This window comes from Petaurus breviceps, unplaced genomic scaffold, assembly GCF_028583685.1.
Source record: "Petaurus breviceps papuanus isolate PSGF00001 unplaced genomic scaffold, PetGlider_PUasm1.0 98, whole genome shotgun sequence".
NCBI lineage: Eukaryota > Metazoa > Chordata > Mammalia > Diprotodontia > Petauridae > Petaurus > Petaurus breviceps.
The window spans coordinates 14,777,275-14,805,008 of record NW_027187460.1 but is presented as its reverse complement, the minus strand read 5'-3'; positions in this window follow the sequence as shown (position 1 = coordinate 14,805,008).

The window sequence follows — 27,734 nt, the reverse complement described above, 5'->3', positions numbered from 1 at the left end:
TTCCCACAATTCATCCAGCATTGGCTATTGGCATCTTTTGTCATTTCTGCCAATTTGCAGACTATGAGGAAAAACCTCAAGGTTATTTTCATTTACATCTCTCTTATTATTGATTACTTAGAAATGTGAGATGCACAAATTTAGAGCCATCTTCACTCCAACTAATCATGTGGAGTATTTGTACCCAACCTATATTAAATAGCCTTCTGAGCTTGAATTGGTGTGATCAACCAGTCTGAACCACTGTTTCTTGACCTGACATAGTGATGTGATTTTGTTATTTGAAGCACTCTTTCATGTGGTTGTTAATAGTTTGTGATTCTCCTTTAGCAAATTGTTTGTATACCTTGGCCACTTAACTATCAAGAATGGCTTCTGATCTTCTATGTATGTTAACTATTTCTATATCTTGAATGCCAAAACTTTATCAAAGATATATAATCAGTTACCCTTGTTTCTTTCATGAGACTTGCCCCTGTAGATTCAAGTTTCTCTAGTCTGCAAATTATTTTTGCTGTGTATTCCATAAATTGTTTTCACAATTCTTATTTAAAAATTTAGGAATATCATGCTGTTTTTCCACTCTTGGAAATCCATAGGGAACTCTACCTCATCAGGTGTTGATTCATTTTCCTTTGCCTTGCAATACTTACAGATGCTGGAACAATTTTATCTGATTTTGAGGCCATTTTCCCTTCATATCTTCCCTGTTGATTTATTTGCTTATATTCTAAGTCTGAGGTTTTTTTTTTTCCTGAGATCTTTGATTATTTCAATCTTTTCTTCTTCTTTTCCCTATTGCTCACTTTCTGACTCTGATGGTAGTTTCTTTCGGAGTTGTCTCATAGAGTATCTTAGCCTTCTCCCATGTGTTCACTTCATGCTGGGCTACTTTCCTGGAAAGTATTCTGCAAGATGTAATCAACTGGAAAGTTCCCTTCCTTCCCTCCTCCCACATTTTACTTTCTTTTTGTATTGTCTCTTCCATTAGATTTTCAGTTTCTCAAAGGCAGGAATTATTTTTTGTCTTTCTATCTCCAACATTTAGCATAGTGTCTGGTACACAGAAGCACTTAATATTTCCTTAATTTTTTTTTTGGCCTTTTGGAGGGCAACTGGGGTTAAGTAACTTGCCCAAGGTTACCCGCTAGTTTTTTTGTGTGGGTGTTAAGTGTCTGAGGCTGGAAGCAGAACCTCCTGACTTCCGGGCAGGCGCTTTACTCACTGAGCCACCTAGCCGCCCCTAGCACTTAATATTTCTTTTTTTTAAGCACTTAATATTTCTTGACTCCAATGGCTCAACAATGGTCTTTGCCCCAAGTGACTATGAGCAAATTGAGTCCTTTGCGTTTAGTGGACTGCTCCTCCCCCATGTGTACTGATCTTCAGTTGGCATACTGCCATTGCACACTGAACAAATTTCTACAGTACTGGGAGGCCAGGGCAGGTTGGGTATAGAGTTATCTTGCAAACAAGTGGGCCAGCTTGTGTAGCCTTGCTGCAATGCCAAGTTGTGGACTGGGGGGGGCGGGGGGAGGCTAACTATTGAGTGAAGGAGTTTGGGGTTTGAGCATAGTTGGGGAACCTGTGGCCTTGAGGCCACATGTGGCTCTCTAGGCCTCCTGTAGCCCTTTGAATCCAAACTTCACAGAACAAATCTCCTTAATAAAAGGATTTTTGTTTAAATTTTATTTAAAAGTCACATGTGGTCTTGTAGTAGCAGGTTCCCACCTCTCTATCCTCAAAACAACATCACTTGATGAATTAACCTCCACAGAGTATTCTATATCTCCTTCCTTTCTTTGGCTAAACTGAGAAGGCTGAATTGCCTCCATTTCCTTTCCTCTCTTTTAACTCTCTATTAGGCAACCTGCTGGTGCCATTGATCACTCTTCTCCTTATACTACTCTCTCCTGGTTCTCCTCTCTGTTTAAAATCTTATTTCTTTGTAGGATTTTTATCCAGGTCTTTCCAACTAATGTTGAGTGTCTCCCAAGGATCTGTCCTGGGGCCTTTTCCCTTTAAACTATTTCACTTAGTTCTCTCATCAACTCCCATAAATTCAATTAACATCTCTATGCTGATCTTTCACAGATCTCTTATCCAGGCTTAACCTCCCTCCTTGACCTTCAGAAACACATATCCAACTGCCTATAGGACATATATCATTGGCTGTCACATAATAGGTCCCTCCACTTAATGGCTGTATTTTGGGCCATCCAGACTTAGAGTGAATGTCAATGGTAACTGTTTCTCTTTGGAACAGCAACCCTGAAGGTCTTCCCTTCCCAGCTGGATTTTTTTCCCCTTTTTTCTAATTGAAGGGGCCATCCCTTCACTCACTTCTTAAAGAGGCTTATTCATTGAAAGGGTGTTACCTCACTCTAAGTGAGTACTTGAAAAGGCCTTAGCCTCAAAGGGACAGGGTCTCCAGTGCATCTGGATGAATATCTGGTCACTGGCTCCAGATGGCTCTAGAGAAGAAAATGAGGTTGGTGACCTTGTACAGCCCTGCCTTCCTCCCTCAAATCAGTCAACAGCAAGTAGGTCATCATCTCCCTGATGCCATGGTCCTCTTTGAAAATGAAGGACAAACACAACAATACTTAATTCAAACTCAACATATCTCAATATTGCTTTACTGAACTCACAATTTTTTCCTCCATATTCTCCACTTATTTTCCTATTACTGTCAAGGAGATCATTATTTTTCCAATTACCCAGGTTCACAATTTAGGCTATTATCCTTGACTCCTAATCCTAATTCTTACATCCCATATCCAAACTGTTGCTGAGTGCTTTCAATTCTACCTTTGTAACCTCACATACACCCCATTCTCTCCTCTGACACTGACAACATTCTCTAGTTCACACCCTCATCATCCCATTGCAATAGACTATTGCCACTAGATTTCTGTTGGAGTTCCTGCCTCATGTCTCCCCATTACAATTCATCTTCCACTCAGCTGTCAAACTAATCTTTCTAAAGTAAAAATATCACCACCCCCAAGAGTTTAAGCATATTCTCCACATATACAATATACTAGCTGGATATCTTTTGGTATGACTGTGACAAAGCCCCTTTTCAAAAATCACCAGTGGATCATCATCATCTCAAAACTCTTCATAATCTCATCCCCTTCTTACTTTTCCAGAATTCTTACACTTTACTCACCCACTTCGACTCTGCAATCCAGTGACACTAGTTTCCTTCCAGTTGCTTGTTCAAAATAATACTTTCCCAACTCTAGGCATTTTTGTTGGATGTCCCCCATACCTAGAATTCCCTCATCTCTTTTACCTGGTTTCCTTCAAGTCTCAGCTATAACCCCATATTCTACAAGAGCACTATTCCAATCACCCTTAAAGGTGATTCCTTTATTTCTTGTTTCATATTGTGTTCTCCAGCACCATCCCCATTAGAGTTTCTTTAGAGATGGGACAGACAGGCTTTTGCCTTTCTATATGTACCCTGCATGTGCCCAATGCCTGACACATAGTAGGCACTTAATAAATGCTTGTTAACTGTTCAAGGAACACAAGAGGCAAAACAGGAGTCTTCAAGGAGCTCACAATCTAATGAGACAAATTTCACTTTCTGGAAGGGCTACTAAGTTTGTAGATCAGAGGAACACTATAAACATAGTTTACTTACATTTTAATAAAGCTTTTGATAAAGTATATTATTTTGGGGATAATGGAGAAATATGGATTAGAAAACAATGAGATGGTTTCAGAGCTGGTTGAATGGTCAGACTCAAGAGTAATTTTTAATGGTTCAGTGTCAACAGGATGGTAAGTCTCCAGTGGAATCCCCCCGGAATATGGGCTTAGCCCTTTTCGGTTTAATATTTTTATGAACGACTTGAATGAAACCACAGATGGCACACTTATGACAAAACTGGAGGGATAGCGAACCCAGTAGGTAACAGCATACATAAGATGAAATCCAGTATGTGTCAATATAAAGTCTTGCATTTGGGGACTGTGTTCTATTCTGGGAACCATGGCTTAAGAAAGACACTGGTCCAAAGGACTACATATAAAATGACTGATTGAAAGAACTGGGCATATTTAGCATTGGAGGGAGGACATGTAGAGAAAGGATTGGACTTGTTCTTTTATGTCCTAGAGGGCATAACTATGAGTAATGAGTAGAAGATGCAAAAAATCCTAGCAGGGTAGGGGGTAAGGAAAGAGCACTTTCTAAAATTTTTTTTCTGAAAGCAGAATGGGCAGCCTTGAGGGGTGATTGGTTCCCCCTCCTTGGAGGTCTTCAAGGCAGAGTCCAGACAAACATTTATTAGTTATGTTATAGTGGGGATTCTTCTCATGTAAGGATTGGTCTAGCTGGCTGCTGATGCCCCTTCCAGCTCTCAAATGTTATGAACCAATATCTGAAAAACAATGTTCTCTATAACAGAGATTCTTAACTTGGGGTCCTTGAACTTCTTTTTAAAAAAGATTTTGATAACCATCTTTCAATATAATTGGTTTCCTTTGTAATCTCTTTTATTTTGTTTTATGCATCAAAATTCTTTATTCTGAGAAGGGATCTGTAGGTATCATTGGAATGCTAAAGGAGTCTATGACACAAAATATTAAGAACTTCTGTTCAACAACATTCACTAATTGTCATTTAGCTTTTGTTGAAAAACCTCAGAGAAGAAACCCAATACTTCCCAAGGGTATCCTATTCCATTTTTAGATAGTTTTAGTTATTAGAAAATTTTCCCTTTTTTTCAAGTCCAATTTTTTCTCTTTGTAATTCCTTGCTATTATAGTCAATTTTGTCCTCTGTGGGGGCGGGGGGAACAGAAACTATTTCTTCTCCCAAACAGCTATCCCCCATTTCCTTGTCTCCCAGTAAAATATTCTCAGTTCCTTCAACCAATTCTCATATATTCTTTGACATCATGGCTGCCTTCCTCTGCATAACATCACAGAATCTCAAAAGCACAAATACTCTCAAGAGTTCACTTAATGTGGTCCACTGCTAAGCATGTATCCCAACCTCATTATTGTAGTCTGATTTAAGACTTCCAGTAACAGAGAACTCACTACCTTACGAAGCAGTCCATTCTCCTTATAGATTGTTCAAAGGATTGACAAATGATCAAGCTAAGTAGCATGATGTAGTGAAAAGACTTAAGCCTCAAAATTCTGGCTCTGCTACTTAGTGTCTGAATGATCACAGGCAAGACACAACCCCCTATGTTTCCTTTCTTATCAAATGAAAACAAAATACTTGTAATAGCTTATAAAGACCCTTCCCATCCATAAATTGTTCCTTATATTGAGTTGAAGTTTCTCCTAGTCACTTCTTAGATCTGTGTACTAGTTGCCCAGCAAAGGAAGTCTAATGTAAGGTCACTGATAAGGTGGTGTATTCAAAGGACTTGAGACCATAAAAAGATTGACAGAATGAACTATGGACTTCAATAGCAGAAAAGCCATAAGGGGAATATAATATCTGTGTTTAGGACAGTTACATGTAAGAATAAATAACTTTATGGTTGACTCCAGTGGGTAGAATTAAGTGTAATGAGGGACACTTACAGAGCTACAAACTTACAGAGAAACATTTTTTAGTTTGATTTAAGAAAAGACAATTTCCATTAGCAATTCAAAAACATAATTGACTCCTTAGGAAGAAATGCATTCCCCTCTCCTAGGTATCTTTTCAAATGAAAGCCATTTAAGTTTTCTTGAAATAAAAATCAATCTAGGATGGACTGAGAAGACAGCTATCTTGTTCTACCTAAGTTTTCTCTTCTCCAGGTTTAAACATCCCTAGCTCCTTTAACTGGTCCTTCTACAGTGCTGTTATTAAGTCTAGGTTTATAGACCTAAGTTATGTTAAACCTTTAGTAATCATTTAAGATATCAAGGTGGCTTCAGTGACTAATTTTTTGGCCATAGCAACTTTCTAAGATTGTTGTATGGGAAAGATTGGTGCAAGAGAACATTCACATAAGTGAAATCCGGGATAATTTTGAGGTTTAGTTTAGTTAGATTAGTTAAGAGCTGGATAATTTTTTTTCCCTTTGGATTTCACCCTATACCATCACAGAGAATGAGGCTAGTTTCTTAGGAGTTTCTGGGTGCAAAGGAATATGTCCAGCTATCAGTGGCTTCTTTCTTAGGTCCCTAGTATTAGCTAGTCTCATATCCTTCTTCTGCTCCTTGACTTCCAGACATTGGAAATTCAGAAACCATTCTCACTGGACCATTACTCCTGGCATTGGTTTGTCTCTCCTTACTCCTTCACTCAAAGTTGTTTCTCATGCTTTTGCCCCAACACGAAGAAAGCCAAGCCACAACTCTGTGGCCCAGAATTTGTTGCTGCAATCTAAGAGTCAACTCAGGATGAAGGAAATAGAAGATAGCATCAGAACTGCTGCTTCACTTGTAGCAGGTGGAAACAGTGTAGGGGAAGGAGGAAGGAAACACGGAAGAGGACTGGTTGGGGGAGAGTACATAGAATTTCAATTCTGAAGTATAGTTGGTTGTCCTTCATTCTCAAGGACCAAAATGACATCACTATGTTAGAGTCAAGTTATAGTACATCTAACAGTAGCTATTCAAACCAATATGAGTTTGGAATGCTCTACCAAAGGTCAGACACAAACAGTCCATGTGAACATTTGGGGTGGATTCTCCAAATGTGCACATATCACATTTCCTTTGAGCTACTTCAATTCTACTTTGCTTATAAAGCACAGCACCTTCTTTGATGCAGGTAAATTTCATGTTAGACAGACAGTCATTTGCCAGCATCTCACATGTCACACAATCAATTCCAAAATTCTTTAAAGAGACCTTGAGAGTATCCTTATATAATTTGTGATTGCTTCTACTGACCACTATGTGACCACTTGCCTTCTGTGAGTTGTCCATCAAAATCTTTTAGGTAAGCACAGTTTGATATTTGAACAACATTTCCAGCCCATCAGAGTTGCACTCTCTGCAATAGAGTTTGAATGCTTGGCAGTTTAGTTTGAGAAGGAACCTCAAGGTCTAGTACCTTATCCTACTAGGTGATCTTCAGAATCTTCCTAAAGCAATTCAAATGGAAGTGATTCAGTTTCCTGGCATGGTGCTGGTATACTGTCATGGTTTCAAGGGATCCAACAATGAGAGCAGCACAATGGCTCTGTAGACTTTGTTTGGTAGGTAGTCTAATACTTCCTTTCATTTGGATCCTCCCAAACACTGAGCTAGCTCTGGCATCAACCTCATTATCAATGTGTATATCCCCAGAAAGTATATTGCCAAGGTAAGTGAACTTATCCAGTTTTCAAAACTTCTCCATTTGCTGTAATGGGTTCATGGATGGATGGTGTGGTGCTGGCTAGTGGAGCACCTGTGTTTTCTTATTGTTAGGCCAAAATTAGCAAAACAGCAGAGAACTGATCTAAACTTTGTTGTATCTCAGTTTCAGATACTGCATTGAGTGAACAATCTTCTATGAACAAAAAAAAATCTTGCACCAAGTCTCCACTTTAGCATTGGTTTATAGCCTTTAAAAATTAAATAATTTACTATCAGTGTGGTAGCTGACTGTGTTTTGTCTTTATTGAAAGGATCTGACTACGTTGCTGAAAACATCATGTTAAAAAGCATGGGAACATAGGAGTGTTCAGGGAAGACTAGAACCTCTGCTTTGAGAAGTGGTTGTGAGACTTGCTGTGGCAAGTCCTTTTTGGGGCTGCTTTCCACCTTTAGTGTCTACCTGATCCACCCAACTCTCAACTGTGGCTCCAAGAAGCTGTAGCATGCACAGTGGCCATATGAGGGGCTAAACCAGATTGAGCATACCTGAGGGGGACTCAAACCCTTTGGTGAGTTAGGAGGGGTGTCTACCCCAAATACGTGAAGACTTCCCCCAGAATGGGTAGATGAGAACAATTTATTACAATGGCCACGAAGGCAGCTGAAGCAGGTGTTATGGAGCTCTTAAAAGCTTTGTTACACATCAAAATCTGAAGTACAGGACAAAGGATTATGGGCTTTGCAAGAGGATCCAGTGCTTGTCCTTTAATTTGCATCATTGTGAAACGAGAAAGCATACTATCTCAGGTCACTCTATTGTGTGGTGACCTTGAGGGGTCTATTTCACTTTGTACTACTAGAAACTAGCATACTGCCTTATAGAGGTTGGGTTTTGGTTTTTTTTTTTTGGTTGTTGTCCTGAATATGGAAACTGATTTGCATTCAAGAGAATAAAGTGAGAAGAAATACTTCCCCCCACAATGTAGTTTATCTATGTAAAATAATATTAATTCCAGTGACATTAAATGATAAGGCAGACATAACTATTTACAACTATGCAATATAATAATAGAGATGTCATTAAATTTATGTCAAATTAATTTTACTGAAAGTTTTATTTTGTGGTCAGCTTTCATATCTTGTTGCTTATGCAACACGACTGCTCACAACTTAACAATAACCAGGTTAAAGATAAAGACTAGGGGCGGCCAGGTGGCTCAGCGAGTAAGAGCATTGGCCCCAGTGTCGGGATGACCTGGGGATCGAATCCCGGGCTCAGATACTTAGCACCACACCCAGAAATAGCTGGCTGTGTAACCTTGAGCAAGTTACTTAACCCCAATTGCTTAAAAAATATATATATAAAGACTGAAGCACACAATTCCTAAATATTAGGATTAGAATATGCATGGAACTTATACTTGAATTTAAGGATGTCTGGTGTCTCCAGGTATACATACTTGAAGGCAAAAAAAAAAAATCTATATGGAACCAGGAAGAAGATAGAAAATTGTCTATCTTTCCTATCCTGTTCCTTCTGCTTCTAGAGATAAGGCATCATTACTTCTTAGACATCAATATACTTATTTTAATGATTTGGTTTGGGATGTTTTTTTCTTTGTTGGAAGTAAATTAGGAGTCCTGGTTTAAATGGCATTCTGCTGGACCACAGAATATATGACAGATAGTACTAGTGTTAACAAATGACCAATTTCCCAGTCTAAGTATTAATATTTGCTGTTGAATTATAAAGAATAGGCAAATATTACATTACAAGGAAGGAATGAGGGGGTGAGTTAGATAGAGAGAAATTACATACCAGGTAGGGGGCTTGTCCTATAGATGAACTGACCTTTAATGCCTCTTCTAACTAAGAATGTATGATTAATATAAACTTGAAAGCAAGATTTACTGTCTTGCCTGTGGTGGGAATAACTGATGATAATGTGAAAAGGGCTAGGCTACCAAAAGGGCAACTGTGTAATTTCCCAGTGGCCTGAGGAATAACCTATATTTCATTAACTTTTCAAGAAGAAGCAAAGTCACTTATGCCTCTGTAAATTATGCCTGGCAGTTTAGTGGCCTAGGAATTTTCTCAGCTTGTATATTAAACTTTTTAAAGTTTAATTTTTTTAGTCGGTAGGATGAACAGTACTTAAAATAGCTTAATATACAGGTGTTTAAAGTCATTCAAGACAGCCAAAATAAAAAGTCATAACTTCTAAACCAGTTTTAGCTGCTCAACCTTGAGAATCTTAAGATAGAAAGGTAGTTGAACTGGTTCAACTAGTAAATCTTTGACTCATGGAACAGTTTTACTTGCTGCACACAATAAATCACATTTTGAAAACAGCCTTGAGGCCGGTTCATTTTTCTAATGCTAACTAGCCTAATAAAGAAAGTTAAATTTATTTCATAGATTTCTATTTCTTTCAACATAGGAAAAACAGTTTTGGTTTTTAAATGCAAAAATAACTATCAAGAAAGAAAAATTTATATTGATTGTATTTTCTCAGCATTTCAAGCAAGTGGCTTTATACTGAGAATCTGAAAATGGTAAGTTGTGGTCACCTCAACAAATTATCAATCAACAGGCATTATTAAAGGCCTACTAGCAATCTCTGCCCTCAAGCAGCTTCTAGTCTTTGAAATAGTATACACAGTTTAGCATTTCACATATAGAAAATACAGGTTAATTTGGTAGGGAGAGGCACTAACAACTGAGGGTGATCATGAAAGGCTTCATGTAGAAAGTATAATTTGTGCTGAACTTTGAAGGGAAAAAGGAATTCTAAGAGGCAAAGGTGAGGAAACTGAGTATTCCAAGCACATGCTGAACAGAATGGAGAGCAGCTTAATGTGAGGTATTTAAAGAGAAAATTTAAAGTGAAGAACAAGAAGTCACAAGTTCTAAATAAGTTTTGGCTAATTCTAGATTTATAAGAAAAAAGAGCATTTAAAATATTCTGCATAAAACTATAAATTCTTCCTAGAACAGATCTTAATAGTTGCCTAGTTGCAAACCCAGACATGAAACAGGCAACCCCTGACAAGGCCCTGCTTTTCCTATGAAGCCCTCCTTGAAAACACCAGTTAGTTATGACATTTGTATGGTACCTATGATTGCAGCAAATCTTTTCTTTCATATTAGTATATAAGGGTCTGAAGGGCAGAAATGAGGTCCTGTCTGATAGGACCCAGCAAAGGCCCCAGAGCACAAATTTTGAGTTACTAATGTAATTCTGAGAACATGGACAGTGAATTACCCTTGAATCCAGCATCATCAAAGTCTCCACTTTAAGATAAGTGCAGTTTGACCTGGTCAATATCAAGAGAATAAACTTCTATAATTTAATCAGAAATAAAGATAAATATGTAAACATATATACATGCAAAAGTATATATATGTATACACACGTATGTCTACATATTTACCTTCTACTATATAGACATATATACCATAACTTGTTCATCCATTCTCCAATTTAAGAGCACCCCCTCAGATTTTTATTCTTTGCCACCTTAAAAAGAGCTATAAATGTTTCTATATGTCCTTAGGGTTTGTTTTGCTTAGAACTAATCCCTCTCTTATTTTACCCTCCCTTCTTTTCCCCTTTCCATCCTATTTCCCTATTGAGTAATATGGTCTTAAGCACCTCTGTGTGCTTTTCAGATAAGAGTGAGTTTCAAGTGTCTGCCACTACCCATCATCTTATTCTTATTTGTATAGTTATCTATTTGTGTACCCTGATGATGCAACATAATTTTCTCCAACCTTTCTTTCCTTCTTGTACTCTTCTTCCCTCTCTTCCCATTTTTTAAAAAACATAATCAAGACATAACAGAACTATGCCCGAGCCTTGTATAACTGGACCATATGAACCATGACAATGACAGTGTTCAGAGTCAACACAACTATCATGTCTTCATATTTAAAGGTAAGCATTTTATCCTTAGTCCTTTATCGTTCTTCATTCATATTAACATTTTTTTTTTATGTTTCTCGTCAATCCTGTTTGAACTTCAAAGTTTCTATGCAGCCCTGGTCTTTTTATGACAAATGCTTGGAAGTCCTCTATCATTAAAAATCCATTTTTTTTCCTCCTGTAGGATTATATTGAACAAATCATTCTTAGTTGTAAGCTCATATCCTTTGCCTTCTGGAATATCATATTCCAAGTTCTCTATTTTTTTTTTTTTTTTGCTTTTTGGAGAAGGGAAGGTAGGGCAGGGCAATTGGGGTTGTGACTTGCCCAAGGTCACACAACTAGAGTTTTTTGGTGTGTTGTGTCTGAGGCCAGAGTTGAACTCAGGTCCTCCTAACTCCAGGACTGGTGTTCTATTCACTGCACCACCTAGCCGCCTCAAGTTCTCTACTTCTTAGTATTGGTGACTGTTACATCTTTTGTGATCATGATTCCTTGGTATTTGAATTCTCTTTCTGGCTGCTTGCAACATTTTTTCTTTGAGCTGGAGCACTGGATTTCAACTATGATGTTCCTGGGTTTTCATTTTGAGGCTTCTTTTAGGAAGCACCTTGGGAATTCTATTTCCATGTTGCCTCTGGTTCTGTGAGATCTAGGCAGTTTTTTTCTTTTAACATCTCTCGAAATAGAATGGTTAAAGCTCTTTTTAAAATTATTATGGAGTTCAGACAGTCCAATGATTCTAATTTTTTTTCTTTTCCATCTGTTTTCCAAGTCAGTTCATTTTGCTATGAGATATTTTACATTTTCTTCCATTTTTCCCAGTCACTTGAGTTTAATATTTCTCACACCTCATGAAATCACTGGTTTCTATTTGGTCCATTCTAATTCTCAAGGACACTATTGCTTGGGCAAGGTTTTGTGCTTCTTGTATCAAGCTATTATTTCCCTTTTCTTTCTTTCATACTGACATTTCTTTTCCAATTTTTTCATTAAGCACTCTCATTTCCTTTACTTATTCATTTTGCTTTTTGGAGGGGGGAAGTCAGGACAATTGGGATTAAGTGACTTGCCCAAGGTCACATGACTAGAAAGTCTTAAGTGTCTGAGGCCAGATTTGAACTCGGGTCTTCCTGACTCCAGAGCCAGTGCTCTATTCACTGTGCCACCTACCTGCCCCTCTCATTTCCCTTATTAAAAAAAAAAATCTTCAAACTCTTGCTTTGTCTCTTTAAAACTCTTAAGTTGTGCCCAACCTATTTTTTTTTTTTTTTGCTGAAGAGTTGCTTGTATGTTTTGTTTTGTTTTCTTCTGCATTTTTGTCCTGAGCATTCTTGCTACCACCAATAGTTCATTATGCTGTTCTTTTTCTGTTGCCAACTCTTTCCATCTTATTCCACACTTTGGACTTGCCATGGCTGGGCTTTGCTATACTTCAGGAGGGAAGATCTCTAGGCTAGTCCTGTTGCTGCTTTCGTGGTTCAATTCAATAAATGAATACTGTTATTCCAGGATCTCAACAACAGGATAGGGACCCTAAAAGCCTTCAGTGCACTCAGTGGTCTAATTCAAGGCAAAGTTTGCTGTCTCCTTAGACTAAGCTCTTCAAATTCCTGACCTGGGTTCAAATCTGTCCAATAGGGACTGCTGCTGGACTCAGCTCCTATAAGTTAGCTAGAAAGTTCTACTGGGAGAGTAGCAGAATTTTAGGCTTATTCCTTTCAGGGTGAGCTAGATGAAATTTTGTTCTGTGCCTGGGGTCTGAATCAAACCCCTGCTGTTGCTGGTGGCTTCTGAACTTCCTTTCTCCATATACAATCCAGGACCTCCCAACTGCTCCCTTCTCAGTCTGCCCTGCATTGTGACCTGAAACTGGGTACTGGGCAACTAAGCTACCAATTACACTTATTCTTTCTGCACCCTGTAATGGGAATGGGAATTTGAAGATCTTCCCTGAGTCTTAATAAGCCTACACTGAACTTGAGGACCTTCCCTGATTTGAAAATATACTCTGTCCCCTAATAGGCTGAATGTGGTCACATGGAGCCTGTCGTGGGAAGTTTGCTGAAGGGTGGAACAGAGCTCACAGGAGAAGCTTGCTTTGAGAGAGGCTTGTTTTCCAGGAAGGCACAACTTTTGTTATTTTGTAGTCAAGTGGGTCATGGGGTTGTGATGTTCTCTGAACCTAGAGAAGGCTATACATACCTCTGAGGTGAGGTTTTGCTTTGGGGCTCACCTTGGGAAGAGTTGTGTGATGTAGGCAGATAAGACTCTGGGCCGTCTTTGAGCCCCCCGGCTTTGAAAACCCAGCTATTGGCTCTCCTTTCTCTGGTGACTGAACTGGGTATGGATGTAATGGTCAGACAGCTGGGAGCTCTGTCTGTTGGTTGGTCTGCTGAATTGTGTTACGGTATTCTCTCTGTTTTTTTGTTTGCTTGTAACTTGTTTGTATTCTTTGAAGTTCAGGGTGCTTACATTTCCCTCCCCGAACCAGGTAAATGATATATGTTTGATTAAACTAATATTGTTAATCTCTTTTTTTGAGTTGCTTTCCTTTAGAAATGCAGATCAAAGAACCTATGCTAGCAGTCATCCTGGGTATGCTAGGTGCTTGCTGCTACACACCTTGGCATGAGCCTGAGACCTCTCCTTGCCCAGCTTTGCCCTAGGTGCTGTAGTGTCCCGCATGGTACAGGTGGCCCAACCTCATCCCAATTGTCCACAGAATCCATGTCTGTCTCAGCTATGCAGAGCTGAGCTGGATAAATGACACACTGAATTTTTCTGGATTTCCCCAAAAGGTTTCCATCTAGTATAAACTTTCTAGATTTGAAGGAGTTTGTGAAGGCAAGTTCACTGCATTACTTCTTACAATCCAGCTCTCTTGTCAGTCTTTTTAATCAGCATATCTATGCGGCAAAAATGATAAAGGAGATTCTACATCTTTAAAAAAATGAAGTCAAGTAGAATATAAGCTCCTTATGGACAAAAATTGCTTCATTTTTGTCTGTGTTATGAGGGTCCAATAGTGCTTGGCACATAGCAGGCACTTGATATTGAATTGAACTGGCAAAAAAGTAATTAATGTAAAACAGCATCTTTTGAATTCACATGTCAAATTCAAGTATAAACTAACTGAAGAAATAACATTTCACTTTGGGTTTTCTATCAATAAAAGAAAAACAAAAAGTATACATGACATATATGGAGTAGTTTGGTGAAAAGGAGGGGGACATTCCAATATTTACTGTTGGGAGAATACATTGTTAACAACGTAATTGATAAAAACATGTTTGTCTTCAGATAATTTACCTTTTATATCAGGAATATACATTAGTGTTCTTTTTTAAAATCATGTTTGTTTTTCTAGAAAAAGGAAAAAAGCAACAACATATCTTAATTAAAAAAAAAACTTTTATTACATTGTGCTAGATACATACACAAATTTATTGTTTGCAACAAAAGTTCCATATATGACTAAGAAGCAAAAAAGTTTAGGCAATAAAACATATCATTTTCAGATTTAAATGTCTGAAAAATATATTTAAAATGTAGAGAATGTTAGTTAGGAATTTGACCCATGTGTGGCTGGCCAGACAATCTCACCTTGTGTAAGCACTCCCAGAATTTTTTTCCAGTTTGAGAATGTAGAGTGAAGTGCTCACTGCCTTTTGGTATTTTTAAAGTGGTATTAGGAAGAAAAAAAAAGGAAACAATTAAAAGAGTTATTTTTAGATCATCCCATAATACACTGAAGAATTTTTCTTGAATTGTGATAAATTGTAAAGAGATTTAAAATCGTTGGATACATTTCAAGTGAACTTGGGTAAGCCACACACTAAAATCATAATAGTATATAACTAATGCATCTAAATATATTGAGCTGCTTCAAGTCACTGTCCCCATGACAGGAATCTAAAAAGACTATCAAGTTAATAAATAGCTTGGCAGAGTAGGTAATGAGCTGGCCTCCAAGCCAGGGAGACCTGGGCTATATAGTCTCACCTCTGATACATATGGGTTGTGTGACTCTGGGCAAGTCACTCAAACTCTTAATTACACTAGAGCAACTCTCTAAGACAACACATTACAGAAAAAGTCCAGATTGTCATTAGTAGAGGAATATTTTTACCTGGGAGTTCCCTAGGCCAATGTAATCCCAAACTCAGTCTCCTTCTGTACATTTTAGAAATCTCTTACTGAGCAATTAAAACATAACCAGCGAAACCCTTCAGAATTTCAGAATTTATCCTTCAGGATTAGGGTCTATACATTTTATTTTTATTTTTAACTAGTAAAGTCCCTATATCTTGCACTCATCTTCCATAGCTACAAAACTTGTATTCCAGTTATTTCTAGGCTAATGCATAGAAAGGTTCACAGAAGCTGCCAAATTGCTGGGATAATGTTTTTTAAGAGAACCCAGAAGGGTTTTTACTTGTTAGTTCATGTAAGCCTGCAGATCTTTCACTGATAACAAACAGCAAACATTTCATAAAACTGATGGGAAAAATTATGGAAGTATATTTTAAGTAGTCTATAAGAATATTGAATAAAACGTTCAATGTGTAAAAATAACTATCCATGGATATTAATTTATTTTTAAATCATTCAGAAAAAAAATATATTACAACTTTTTTAATCTGAAAATGCTACTGGTAGTTATAGTAATGTTAAAAAACATCAATTGCTTATACTCATCTCCCTTGAATCAGAAAATTAATATTACCTTGACTACCACAATGAAAAGTTTTAAAACTACTTTAAATCTGACAAAGAAATAATAACCAAATAGGACATGAGTATCTAATAACCAAAAGCTTCTACCAGTACTTTCTGTCCCCAAAACATCCCACAGCTGCCTGTAATAATGTTATTAGAAAGATGATAGAACAAATCCTTACTATGACTTTAAAAATTCAACCCTGCTAAAATACTGTTGCCAGATACTATTTTAGAATGTTAATAGGCTGTTATTCCAAGTCAGCTGAAGTAAACATCCACCTCCCAGCCAATCCATGTGTTACAGCTGAGTGTAGGATGTTTACATGAACTGGAACTCAGTTTAGTGGCCAACTTAAGAAACTTTTTTTTTTTATTATACTTAAGTATATTACCTATAAGAGTCAAGTTTATCTTAGAATACATATAAGGTCTCATTAAAACTACAACTTAGTAGAACATAAATTTTAAGATACCACAATAATCAATAAAAATGATAGACAAATTAAAAGCAGTTCAAAAGTGTATTTTCAAATTTTGAGAATTTAGGATTCTATTTATTAAGGAAGAGAGTTATAGTAATACATACTGATACTCCCTTATATCATGATCTAGGGAAAATATCTTATACTATATATAGAAAGAGCTAGCCACACTGTTTCCTTCCCTTTCCCCTCACCTAGACTACCCCCCCCAACTACTCTATACATGGATTCATATACCCTTTGTCCTCCCCCAAACTATCTTGGATTTTCATACATAGTGTGATGTTCTAATTCAATGATTTCTTCCCATCCTCTCTTCCTTTCGTCCTCAGGATTCCCATATATCTATTTAGCCTCTTTTTCTATTTTAAAGACTTTCTAAAGTCTTTTTGCTTCTGTTTCAGGTAATCTCTTATCAGAAAGAACATTAGATTAACAGATAGAAGACCAGGGTTCAATACCTTGGATAAATTACTTCATCTTGAGGCATTTCAGTTTCTTCATCTGAAAATGAGGGGATTGGACTGGATTATCTTTAAAATTCTTTCTAATTCTAAACCCTATGATTTTTCTCATAGTAGATATATGATACCTTTCTTCTTCCTCTCTTCTCAGTCTTGCTGAGTTAGTTAAGGGAAAAAAAAATTCCCTCTTCATTCCATTTGGGTCAAATATGATCCTAATAAGAAAATCCTATTAAGAAAAGGACAAGAATTAAGTTTAAAGTAAAATTATATAGAGAACAAAAGTCAATAATCTCTAACCTTGTAGAAGTACCCCAAAATTCCTTGATGCCTATCTCTTCATTATTTTCTAATTAAAGGACTTTTTTTTATCCAACTGTCAGTACTCAAAAATTTTAAAAATACCTATTTCACTGTTTAATTGCCAGCTTTCCCAAAGTATTATGTACCTTTTAAAAAATTGCCACATCATATAACTTTCAATTACCCTCACCAATGGAAGTTGTGACTGACACAATCCAAAAATAGTAAACAAAGAAAAATGTTTTTCAATTTGCCTTACCTTGACAGTTGGTTTTGTTGAAGATAAGATTAAATTAGTTTATAATCTGTGTGTACATGTAGATTTAGTGACTTTTGGGATATAATCCCAAATAACTTTTCAGAATGGCTGAATCAATCTGCAACTCCACCAATAGTACATTAAATGTACTAAAAAAACCTGCTTTTACATAACCCCTCCAACAACTGTCATCCTTTTCTTTCATCTTTGCCAATCTAATGGATGTGAAGTAGAACCTTAGCAATGATTAAATTTGCTTTTTTTTCTCTTATTAGTGATTTGGAACATTTTCCTCCCATGATTTTTAATAGCCTGCATATCTTGCTTTAAAAAGTCTGCTCAAAATTGCCTAACCAATTTATCTATTGGGGAATAGTTTGTTCTTATACATTTGAATCCATTTTTTATGTGTCTTGGATATGAGACCTTTATCAGAGAAATTTGCGGCAATGAATTTTTCCCCAGTTAGCTATTTTTCTAAAAAGAATTTTTGATTCCCTGTAATCAAAACTGTCCTTTCAATCTTCTGTGATCTTCTTTCTTATTTGCTTATTAACTCTTCATCTTATCCACAGTTGAAAAAATATTTCCCCCCTTGTTCTATACACTTATTTATGAAATGATGTAAATCATATATCCATTTAGAGCTTATATTGCTACATGGCATAAGACATTGGTGTAAATCTAATTTCTGCTAGACTGCTTTCTAGTTTTCCCTTAAGTTTTTTTTTTTTTAAAGCAATCGGGGTTAAGTAACTTGCTCAAGGTTACATGGCCAGTTATTTTTGGGTGTGGTGCTAAGTGTCTGAGCCCAGATTTGAACCCAGGTCATCCTGACACTGGAGTCGGTGCTCTTACTCGCTGAGCCACCTGGCCACCCCTTTCCCTTAAGTTATTATCAAACAGTGAGTCTTTCCAGTACATGGGCTATTTAGATCTGTGGAACACTATTTGCTTCTTTGTGTTATATATCTCTAAGAGAACTTCTAGATCACCTTCCCATTTTTTTAATATAACATAATCCTTTGAGATTCTTGACCTTTAGTTCCTCCAGATGAGTTTTGTTAATATCTTTTCTAGCTCAACAAAATAATCTTTTGGTTATCTGATTGCTATGATAACTACTTAATATGTTTAAGGAACCATGCTAAACATTTTGCTTTGAATATGGAATAATGCAAAGAATATATGGCTTGTAATCTAGAGATGGACATTCGAGTTTTGGCTCTATGCTTTCTAGCTGTCTGGCCCTGTTGATTGCCCTAAGTCTTGATTTCCTCATATATTAAAAATAAAAAGCGTAATAATATCTGCCTTACATTGCTTACATCATCAGCATGAGATTTAAGAATGTATTTAAAACATTTTCTAACTATTAAATGTTACATAAATTGTTATAAATACATTGAGCAATAAAGTAGAAACAAGATGCAATTTTGAATTTTTATTAATCTTCCACTTTTTGAATTACACACATCTGGATAAACGAAAGCTATTAGAAATGACTTTCAACTAATAAGGGGTTATTTTTTAATAAAATTTTCATAATTGAAAATGAGCATTTGGTTATTTAATTTTAGTAAATTATCTCCAAATCATCTTAAAACATATTTTAGCAAAAAATTAAGTTTGAGAGAATTCATCTAAAGACAAAACTAGATAAAAAAGTAATCTTAAATGACAAAGTTTCTCATGCTTTCTATTTAACCTGAATATTCAACAATTAGTAAGTACAATGCTGCTAAGAAACATATTTATGTTATATTACAAACAATGATATATGATAAACAATTTAAAAGAATCTAACTTTTCTAAGACATGTTGATGTGAATGATAAACTTGATCACTTAAGTTAAAGTAAGGCTTGCCACCTTCAAATATGAAAACTTCAAATCACTTACAGAATACTCGAGGTCATAGTTAAAGTCACCTAAACAAGGGTAGCTAGAATTATAGCTGACAGAGAATTTATTCCACCTCATTAGGCCTGAGTAATATAGAACAAGTGTTATTTAAAACCAACTATACTATTAATCCTGCAGCATACAGAGACAATAGAACCATCGGAGCATAGTACGGTATGTCAGCTTTAATGTTCAGGCCCTTTTGCTCAGAAAAATATTTATCTTATATAAAGTATGCAGTTGTTAATACATGAAAAAATAAACTGCTAAAGTAAGCTTTTCACAAATGAATAATTTTTAATAAAATATAGTATTTTAGAGCAGAATGTGACCCATGTGCATATTTAAAAATGTAGGTCATTAATTCACTGGGACATATATAGTACTCAATATTCCTCTAAAAGGAAAACAAAAAATCAATTGCTTTATCAAGAGACTATCAAGAAGTGAAATTTGATGAAAGTAGCACATATTGAGATTTATTGCTATAACACCTTGAATTATCTGTATTTGAAGTAAATAAAGAAAAGATTTGGACACTATCCCTTTCAAGAAAAAGAGAACATTATTAGAATATTATACTATCACAGTTCAAAGAAATCTTAGAGGACATCTAGTCCAACCCATATCTGAAAGCAAAGTCTACTCTACAACATCCTTTTAAACAAACTAAACCACTGGATAGTTTTAAAGATGGCTACAAGTTGGTACTTTGGAAATCCATGGTTTCAATATTGTGGGTCCCTCACTACCACCACAACCAATGAAGATGAAAACCCCTCTGTGCTTTCTCATCCTGTCTGACTCACATCCATATTTTTCTGAAATTCTTCCATAAAGAAGAGTATTAAAATAAACATCAAATCAAATATTTGTATTAAGCCTTTACTAAAAAGGCACCTCAAAAAGCTCATATGCATTGTAAGGGAAAAAGATGCTTTGCAAACCTTACAATGCTATAGAATTGTGAGCAATTATTAGTATTAACAATGTAATACAACAGAAGAATACAATGTCATTAATACTTATGGATAAAAATGTCTTGTAGTTCAGGGAGAAAGGATGCTTCCTCAAATGTTTGCTTGAATTATTATGACTTTAAATAGTCAATTATCAGAATTTTAAGGGTAAGAGTGAGAGAGAAACAGTATGATACAGTGGAATTTAAAACCAGAAGATTTGAATTCAAGTTCTCCCCTTTTTATTGTTTGGGTGAACTGGATTAAGTCATATAACCTCTCAGTGCTCTAGGCCAAAGGTATCAAATATGGGGTACAGTAACATGCAGACCACAATACACCTAAGCAGCCTGAATTAGATTAAAATGTAATTTGTTAATATTTAACAAAATAAATAAAAATACAGTAAAACATAGAAAACCACATGTTAACATGCCCTAAGTCAATATGTACCCACAAGGATCCTTACATACAGTTTAGAGTCCTGTTTCTATTTGACAGCACTGCTCTAAGCAATTCTCTGAAAGGATATATATATATACCTTATAGCAAAGGCATCAACATGAATTTTTAAGGTAGTTTCCTTATCTGGGAGTTCCCTATATCAGTGAAATCATAGATCCAGTACATATCCCACATATAAAGGTAGGAACCATGTATTTCGCTGAACTAAGTGTGATACTTGATATATTTCCATGTGCAAAAAAAGCCTAAAAATTGAAAACCCAGTGTTTTATTTAAGGGATTTTAAATAAATTAAGAAACCAATACTGTTAAAGAATGGAAAAAAGAAAATAAGATATTAAGAAAAGCATTTTTCAATACTATGTAACATTTATTGGTCAATGATAGTTATTGGATTATCACTATGGACCTTGTGTAAAGTCATAACTTTGGTGAATTTAAAACCTAAAGTGCAGTAGAGGAAAGAAGCAAGATAAAAGATGCAGGACCATATACATGAAAAATGCTTTTAAAACATACCAAAGATATAAATAAACAACTACTTAAATCTATGACCTTATGTTTATTTTTAGACTTGAAAGAGATCTTACACAAATCTTATACATCTGATACAAACCCTTCTTTAGATAAATTAGACAACTAAGATCCAGAGAAGTTAAGTATATTTCTCTAGGTCACAGGTTAATAAAACTGAAAACCCAGGACTTGAAATCTAGTCCTCTGACTAAATCCAACTCTCGGCTACGAACAAAGTGTCTGAAGTAAGGTGTTTTGGGACTAGGAAGGTAGCAATTTGATCATAGTTACAAAGGTGAGAGAGACAATTTGGCTGAAAGAGGTGGGACCTCTGTCAGGCAGAATGTGGTATTTCAAGGATCAAAGGTAAGAGCAAATACCCACAGAGAACCTAATTTATCTGGCATGGAAATACAATAAAGAATAATACTGATTAATCTGATGTGGAAAATAAGGTTATGGTAGAAATAAGGCTAGAAAATGGTAACTTATGAGAGTTTTGAAGCACATACTGTTAACTAACTCATTAACAGCTATAGTATTATGTTACACAGATGGAATCTGTTCAACAATTCCATTACTATAATTTTTTTTTAATTCTCAAATCCTGACACTGAGCAAAATTCCTCATTGCAAGCTGCAGAAAAAAATACCAAGAACTAAATTCATTCCTTGGTAATATAACTAAATATGTAAAGAAGAAAAATCAGTACAAAGATTAATTGTGGCAGAACTGGAAATATAAGGAATAACAGAAAAAGCTTATAATCAGAAAGGTATCCAAGATGAAAATATGACTCTTAAATGAGTTACAAAGGGTTCCAAAGCAGAAAAACCAAGTAAAGTCTTAAGAGCTCTGAAGAACATGCTTTTTATTCTATTAACAATTACAAAATTTTGTTAATCTAATTTACAATTAAGTGCTTTCACACTGTAAACAAAAATACAAATAGAATACATGGGTGAAAAAAAACACAAACTTGGTACTTCCAAATTTTTCCACACTCTTCTTATCCTCTCCACCACTGCTCCTTATGCAAAGGAGAGATCTTGAAGAGGATATATAATTGTAACATGATGATGTTTGTGATTAGCCGGTAGCAGCAAACATCTGACTGAAAGCTTGGCTGTGTCTTACAGCTTCCAGTCGGGGATGTTTACAACAACAGACTTTCATTGACAATTACAAACTCGATGTATTGCTATAAACTTATCAGTTATTTTCAAATTCCTCTTTTACTTATAATTTTTTTTGTGTACTAAATAACACTCATGTAAAAACCAGGATAGAAAATTACAGTTAAATGTTGTTAATATAACAGAAAAAAAGTCCAACAATTTTACTTTTCAAAAAGAAGCTAATGAGAAAACTTGATTTGAATATTACTGCAAATATTAAATATACTTATTTTTCATTATGGATATAATTTAATGATCTTATATAACAATGAAGATGCAGTTCTCCTAATTGCTTGCTGACCAAAAATGTAAGAGATACCATTTCTTTTCTCCTCAAACTGGAGAAATGCAAAATGTTTGGGGGGCAGGACTGAACTAGATGATCTCCAACACTCCTTCTAATTCTAATATTTTATGATATAACAAAATAACAATTTTTAGCCAAAGTTAATCATTCTGCCCCTTCCCTACTAGAGTATGCCCTTTAATTTGAGCTGCTTTTATGATACCGATGATAAAATTTATTATCTATAATAACCTTGTATCCATCTCTCCACTATGACCAACAGCATTAATAGGTCATTACAGAGTAACTTCATCTTTTTTTTCCCCCCCACAGGGTCACCAGAGACGTTGACCAGGTACTCTAGTACAATGGTTTCCAAAGCGGAACAAGGGAGCAGTGGCAGTATACCAGGGAGGTATTGTGGTTTAACTCCAAGTGGTGTGTGAATAACCAAGAGACAAAAGTTAGGTGGATACAGTGTTGGACCTGAAGTCAGGAAGATGAATTCAAATCTAGCAGCTGACATGTCAGATATCTACTAGCTGTGTTATTCTGAGTAAGTTATTTTTCCTGTCTCAGTTTCCTCATCTGTAAAATTGGGATAATAATAGCACCTACCTCCCAGGATGGTTGTGAAGATAAAATGAAGTAACATTTGTAAAGCGTTATGTAAATCTTGAAGCAAAAAATATTTCTAGCCACATATCTAAACTCCAGATCTCCTACTGGTTGAGGCAATTCTGTATTTGTGTCCAAATGACTAGTGAATAAAACTCTCTCTTCTTCCTTTTCATTTTGGATAGAAGAGAGTGAGCTACACAAGATGAGCAGGGACAGCTAAATTGTGATCTAGGCAATATTTTTTAAACTGGGGGTTGTGACCCTATATGGGTTCAGAAATACTGAAAGGGTTTCAAGTAGAAAAAGTTTAAGCCCTGAAGAGCAGAGACACCATTACATTATTTTTTTCCCCTCAAACCTATGTCCCAGACTTTCCTATATTACTATTCCAAAGGCACCACCAACCTTCCATTCACCCATGTTTTCAGAATCTGGCATCCCTGACTCACTGTCCACACCCAACCACCACACAATTAATTACCAAATCTTGTCATTTCTTTCTCCTTGTCACTCACACCTGTCCCCATTTTTTCTACCTATTTGGTCAACATTCTACTGTGGGACCTTTACTGTCTTTCAGAGACTTCTATAATAACTTTCAAATTGGTCTGCCTGCATCAGGTCTCTCCTCTCTCTAATCCATCCTCCACACTGATGACAAAATGACCTTCCTTACCATGCCACTCCCCTACTCAAACAATTCTAACAACTCACTACTGACTGTAGGATCAAATATTATTTCATTTTTATCTCACCCTTTTTCATTTGTATTTTTATATAAGTTTTATAATGTACAGAATTACTAGCACAAACATGAATACAATTATAAATAAGTAAATATATATTGGGGATGTATTCTCAGAAGCTTTTCCATGATAGGCTATGACATCAAGAGTTAGGAGAGCATTGCTCAAGTAGCTCAGGGGAATGGTGTATATATACATAGTACAACTGAATATCATCAAGACACTTCACAAAATCTTTGCAAATAACATGGAGAAATGCAGATTGCATGATAATAAGGAAGATTCACCATGATTTAATGCATTAAGCTTAACTTGGAGGGATATCTATAATAAAGTATCTTAGTAATTTTTCTTCCCTATGCTAGTTAACCTTTTAATCCAAGATTTGTATTTATACTTGCAAAAAACACATAACAGAATTGAGACTTAAAAAAAAAGATCCCAACAGTCTAGAATGTAGGACTTGATTTTGGGTTCAACAATCAACTGCAATTATATAATGTAGCTGGAAAATAATAAAAAAAACTAACATTTATGTAGCACTTGTTTTATAAACATTTGATGACAAATTCCTGTGAAAACCTATAGGTTTTAGGTAATTGCAAGCTCAATTTGAGTCCATCCTATTTAGCCAAAAATGGCTAAATAGATCTTAGACCATGTTCAGAGGGACACACTGTTCCCCAAAAAGGTGAGAGTCCCATTGTATTCTGCCCTAATCATATGACATGTGAAACACTGTTGAATCACTTTTTATTTTACAATCTCTAGGGCATAGCATAGTGGTAAATAAGTACTTCTGAAATTGAATCCACAAATAAGGTAGGATACTGACAACTCAGAAAGCATCCAAAGGAGGGTAAAGAAGATGGTAAGAGCACTAGACACTATGGTATAAAAAAATTAAGTTGAAGGAACTGGACGTGTTTAACCTTAAGAAACTAAGACAGACAACTATTTTCAAATACATAAAGGACTGTCAATCGGGAGAAGGAAAAGATTTGCATTTTGCTCAGTTTCAGAGGGCAAAACAAATGACAATGGGTAGAAGTTGAGAGGCTGTGACTAAAACTCAATACAAAGAAAAATTTCCTAAGAACAAGAGTGGTCCAATATTGGGGGAAGCTGCTTCAGAACACAGCGAGTGTTTCATTCAGAGACAGGATGACTACTCATCTATCAAGGATACTATAGACAGAATGTTCATTCAGTTACCAGGTTGGATGATATGGAATCTGAGGCCTCTCACTTAGTTCTAGACTTAATGTATGTGTAAATCAGGTGACCAGGGCTGGGGATACAAACTAGGATTATGGAATTGAGGAAGCAAACTTAACTATATTACTTTATATTACACCTTACTACCTGAAATTATCACATTACCCAAACTATTTTCCTAATGGGAGCAATGTGGAATAGGCTGGCTTTGCAGTTGTTTTTTGCTGAAGCAGGTATATGGACTTGGAGTCATGAAAACTTGGGTTTTAGTTCTAGCTGTCACTTGTTAGGCATATGATCTTGGGTAAATCATTTGACTTCTTTGAATCTCAGTTTCTTCATCTCCAAAATGGAGATGGTAATACTATTATCTATCAGGGCTGTTGTGAGGGAAAAAAAGTTCCTTTCAATATCCCTAATCATACAACCACTGCGCTGTTTAATGGCCTGACCACCTTTGATTTGGTTACTATCTAGCCTTCCTAATTGTTCCCCCTGCTTTCTTCTTTTCCTTTTCCAACCTATCCTCCAAATAGCTAACTAATTAATATCCTGGGGCACTTAATAAATGTTTGTTGAATTAAAGTGACCACAGCCTTTCCTTCTTGAAAAGTTTTGAATGGTTCCCTCTTGTTACTAGCATAAAACATAACCTTTTTGGCCTGACATTTCTACACAATTTGACTTTAAATAGACATTTCCAAACCTTATTTCCTATTACTATTTTACGGATTCTATTTAATCATTTAAGCCTATCACCATGCTTGGCACACAGAAGTCACCTAATAAATGTTCGTGGATTGATATCTTCCAGCTAAAGTGGACTGCTGGATGTTTTTTTCAAATTTGAGCTAAATATTCCACTTCCTGCTGCCATGTAAGAGATAGAAGCTGGCTCCAAATGACTGAAAATGCAAACTTCCCTATCTGTGCCTCTTGGAATTCTTATCTTCCTAGGAGGCTCAACTCAAATGAAACCTCTTAAAAGAAACTTTCCCTTATTCCCCTTCTTTTTAGTTCTCTCTCTCTCTCTGTCTCTCTCTGTCTCTCTCTCTGTCTCTCTCTGTCTCTGTCTCTGTCTCTCTCTCCCCCCCCTAAGGTTACTCTGTGTTTTATATATTTGTGTATTTTCTATACTAAAGGAAGGGGTTATTTCTTTTCTGGCAATATGTTCACAGCATGCTATTATTAGGGGCTTAAAAGCTTGTTGAATTGAAAGTGCTTTGTAAAATGTAAAGCACTATATAAATGAGCAATTAGTATTCTGAAAAGTGTAAGAGATGAAACCTAAATAAAAGCTGAAATATTTGAATTCCAATACCAGTCAAAATGTGTTCTATAATTTAATGATTTTTTTTTGTCCAGACTTGTGATTTCATTACTAAAGGCAATTTCCGTGAAACAAATCCTTCCACCAAAGGAGATCAGCAATTGTATCTATACTCTCAGATTTGCCTGAGAAGATCAGCGCCTGGCTCAGTCACATAGCTAGTATGTCTGAGTTAAGTATGTCATATTTAAACTGATTTGAACCCAGGTCTTTTTGATTCTGAGGTTTTCTCTTTCTACCCACTATACCAGGCTGCCTCATTTAATTTCATGAGTATGAATATGAAAAGAGAACCTTTTAAAATAAATACAAGTTGTCTAAAAACAAAATTAGATCTGTCTGAGGTTAAATTACAGGGAAAATTTCTAAAACCTATTTTCTTTTACCCTAGGAATGTATAAAATGCAAACTCAAAAGTAGCATGCAAAGTATAACATAAATCTACTGAAGAAAAAAGTATCTGAGAACATGAGGTGATTGATTGCCCTGTAAGCTACCACTTTTTTGCTTCCTTTGAGAACCTATATAGAAGTTATTGTTCCAGGTACGGACAACCACATGTTAACATTAAAAGGTTGTCTTCCAATATAAAAAAACTTTTTGTTCATGTGATGTAAATAATTCTGGCTAGTACAGGAGTCATGTTAAGATTAATGAGAAAACTACATGCAATCTCTATGGTTACAATTTTGACCTTCATTGTTTCTCAGGACAAATACTTTTAAAAATCCAATGGCCATTTACAATAAAGTCACCTTTGTCTGCTCTACAATTGAAAAATTCCAGGTTTAAATTGCAAAGAAACAGTTGTTTCATGCAGAAGTAGGCACATGGTATTTGACTAATTAGGCTGCCGAGCATTAAGCTGCAATGAACCATTTACTACAACAGTCTCTTTTAAAACATTTATTTCTTAAAAAATCAGTGAAGGTTAACATAATGTCAGCTATTTAAGCAGAAGGAAGACAGAATTTCCCCCCTTCTTCTCATAGTTGTTAGGATTTTTCTACCAGTTATTTTACTTAATATAAGAGGAAACAGAAAGTTTCTCTTGGTCATGGAATCACAGAATTGTA